The sequence below is a fragment of the Strongylocentrotus purpuratus genome, unplaced genomic scaffold (genome assembly GCF_000002235.5).
Source record: "Strongylocentrotus purpuratus isolate Spur 01 unplaced genomic scaffold, Spur_5.0 spur5_scaffold_3, whole genome shotgun sequence".
Lineage (NCBI taxonomy): Eukaryota > Metazoa > Echinodermata > Echinoidea > Camarodonta > Strongylocentrotidae > Strongylocentrotus > Strongylocentrotus purpuratus.
Window position 1 is genome coordinate 36,234,468 of NW_022145609.1, and position 3,889 is coordinate 36,238,356.

General features: G+C 34.4%; 1 long non-coding RNA gene across 1 annotated transcript; it reads right to left on the minus strand.

Annotated features, from left to right (window-relative positions):
- Positions 1-480: 480 nt before the first annotated feature.
- Positions 481-3,555, minus strand: LOC105440715. The gene is made up of 4 exons (XR_004066057.1): positions 3,453-3,555; positions 2,974-3,092; positions 2,271-2,366; positions 481-892 (listed from the first exon to the last, which is right to left on the minus strand). It is a non-coding gene; the product is annotated as an uncharacterized LOC105440715 (long non-coding RNA).
- Positions 3,556-3,889: the final 334 nt, after the last annotated feature.

Genomic DNA, 3,889 nt, shown 5'->3' on the forward strand with positions numbered 1-3,889 from the left:
AAGCAGCGGTAAGTGGTCATACCAATGGTAACAGTTACCGCAGCTCCATGAGGTGCGGTAAGTGTTGTTATTGCTATGTTTTTCCATAGACCTGTGTACAAAAGTGTTCAAATAAAGCAATTTTTTTTATTTCCCATAGGCTGGTGTACAAATTTAGTATATTCTGCCATTCTTTTCACTAATTTCACATTATTCAACATCCATGCCATCCAAACCTCAATCCGACAATACAGGGAAACATTCCCTATATGTCATTAAGTTCACAGCAATCCATCTTACTTCGCTCCTTGAAAACAAGCCATCTTTATTGGAATTCACATCCTGAATTCCAATGAAGATAGCCACCTCACTTGCATTGTACATGAAAATATCCATTCACTGATCTCCACACAAAGAACTATACTGAAATGATGACAATATTTAACAGATCAATTCATTATTAATCAAGTTTGGATTTTAATTCATTTGATCACTTGCTCGAAGGGTAAGAGCAGAGGGGGGGAGGGGATCGCAGCTTGCGGTTCTTTTGGGACAAAGTTTCTTATCAAATTTAGAAGCTTAACTCTACCTAATGGCTATAATACCAGTTACATAAATCAATGCTTCAACAAGTGTTTGTTACGATTTGCTCAAGCATGACTGGTCGAGTTTTGTGCAGTAGTGCTACATGTATAATGCAAGTAGTCCACAGTCAGGAGGGTCACAAACTCCTCTACCTCCATTGACTCATCTTGATTCCTGAAGAGCCATGTCTGATTAGAGATGAACTTGAGAGAAGTATCCAGTATCCACATTGTTTTGGAGTTGCGTGCTCCTTCGGCTGACTGCTCCTCTTTAGCTACTTCTGAAGACAAGTCCACTTGCATCTTTGTAACCAATTCTGACAAGCTGGCTGTTCATGAACATAAGATTAGTTGAAGAAAAAAATATATAAATTTTCAAATATTGTACAAGCACTTTAAGATGTAAAGCTGACATCATCAGAGTATTTCTTCTCCTTATTTTCTTCTACTTTTTTTCTTCTACTTCTTCTAGTAATCTTCAAAAGGCTATTAGTTCTTTATAATGTAGCAAAATTGTTTTGACTTTCTGATGGTATAACTGATTATCAAATGAACATTTACTTTACTTGTATTAAAGGTATTACAAAGTTTTGGTATGGGGTCATGAATTTGGTTAAAATTAACATATTAGAAGCATATGCGTTCCTACAATATACATTGATCGTTGTCTCGGTTGAAATAGAGTCTAAAGTTATGAAATTGTAAATAATAAACTCTTTATGTTGTATAGCTCCCTCTCAAGGTCAAGATATTATTTAGCTATGAAACAATGTTTCTTGACTAAAATCGACTGATTAGCTATTCCCGTTTGGAAATTATATATCCCAACTACATATTCTGAGATTTTCATGGTCGCAGCTACCATTGTACGGCCATAGGCGCTATTTGAAATTTATCAAAATTTACCGGGAGCACCGGTAAATTTTTATATTCAATTTTTCTCGAAAACAGAAGTGTTTTAGGGGCTAATTTTTTTAGTACTTATAATACATCCACAGGGGCATCCAAATATATCAAAATTGTAAAGATTCACTATCCACCCAATTTCAAAATTTCCCAAAACTTTGTATTACCTTTAAAGAGAACTGTTGCTAAGCTAGTGCCATGACCGTCCCTGATGGTGTGTGCGCTCTATAAATTTACACTAACATACTGTTGGCTCGACAGGAATACATTCCTATTTTTCGTGCTTTTTTTGTAAACAAACATAGTTGTTATTTATCCCACTTCTGGGGCGACTACCTCCAGGATATAGCCATATGCGATAATTAGGCCTTGTATTGCTAGGCCGAATGCCCCCCCCCCCCCCAACAAAAAAAAAAAAAAACAAAACAAAAACAAAACAAAACAAAAAAACAAAAAAAAAAAAAAAAAAAAAAATATTTTTAAAAAATAAAAATAAATAAATAAATAAATAAAAAAAAATAAAAAATAAAAATAATAATAATAATAATAATAATAATAGTTAATAAATAATTTAAAAAAAAAAAAAACTAATTAATGATTTTAATTCTAAAAATCAACAACAAAACATTTCTATATAGGAGTATGAAAAAACCAAATGTTGATTGTAGTTTACTGTTGTCTAGAGAATATATTGTGAAAGTGGGATGGGTGGCAGGTAGCATGGATGGGTTCATTGACGATTGCAACTTACAACCCGTCCCACTTACACAATATATTCTGCTCTTCTATTGGGCAACTTACTTCAGACACTGTCATCTGGCCTCTGAGCTTTACACAACAAGGTCCTTGTCTTGTCTACCATATCTTCATGAGCTTCTGCATTACATGTACAGGCACCTGTTTGTATAGAGACATACAATTAATTCACTTTTATGGCATGTTCATGAAAGCAGTGTAAAATAATAATTATAAAGTGATAAGCAGGGTATGTTTTTGCAGAAATTTTAGAACTTAATTGGAAGTAATTATAAATTATCAACTTTGAACAATACCAGTATGTAGAAAGGGATTTAAGGTTACCTAAATTTAATACGTTTATGTTTTGCAATAGATCAAGGATTAAGGTTAGAATTAATTTTGTGTTACAGCATAACCAGTAAACAATTGCCAATGTCGTAAAAATCGCTTACTTCTTTTAATTGGTAATACAGTGCTACAATACATGTTTCACAAACTGCAGGTCAGTGTATTTTTACTTTACTAAAGCTATTGTAAATGAGGAAAGAATTCTTATATACTATTTTCCTTTCCACTCTTCATCATGTTTAAGCTGCTATCACAATATAAATGATGATCAACATACATGCAGCTTCACCAGCACCTGCAAAATTGTGTTATACGACACTTCCTCCAGAGACCACAGCTCCACATCAATTTCCTACACTATTTATCCCTATTTCTTTCCCAGATTGGTTAATAACATGTAATATTTATTATGAATTACCAGTCCATTGTGCTTTGCTCCTACAAGAGGCCATTGCTTAGAGGTAAAGAGCAGAAATTCAAGGCTGGAACCTCAAGGCACCCCATGATCTCTTGACAGGAAGCCCTCCTTCTCAATTCCTGGAACAGAATTATAAACATTTCAATAAATATTGACAAAATATGTAAGAAAAACAAATATAATAGCATTATTAAAAATTGCTTGCCATTCCTTTTCATGTATTGACCCCCCCCCCCTAACCACTTTCTACATAAGCTTCAAATGTTAATTCTAAAAAGAGATACAAATTGGAAGTTAAAATACACTTAATGAACACTACAGCAACTTGTTACTAGACATGTTGATGCATAGCCACCCCTTTGCATCCCCACAGGTTCCTTTAGTACATGTTTCAATGAGAAACCATTTTCAAGGGAGACAAAAAATGTGGTCTTTATAGACAGATGGTCACTAAAGCAGGTTTGACTGTATATGCTTACCTTCTCTTGTGACGGTCTGTTTTCTCCAGGACATTCTTGTTTCAAGCACATACTCAGAGGAGGCAAGCATTTGATACTGCGACAAGTCGCAATGTACATTTTCCTGTAAAAGAGAGGGGGAATTTAATTTTTAGACTGAAAACTGAGTATGACCATTTAAATATTGATGAGCATTTGCAGAATTAACGTGTTTTAATTTGGATTTCACACAAAAAACCTCCTTCATTAGGCCAACTTACAAAAAATGGCGAGTTTCTCGTCCTTTATTTTTTTAAAGGAGGAGGCAGGGCATACTATTTACTAATAATCAATTTTTTGCTATTTTTGTCCAAGATGACGTCATGTTAAATATAGCCGGCCAGGTATATTTATTAACAGATGTGCTCAGACACGTACAAAGAGGGGGGGGGAGTCGAACCCCCCCCCTCAAATTATTT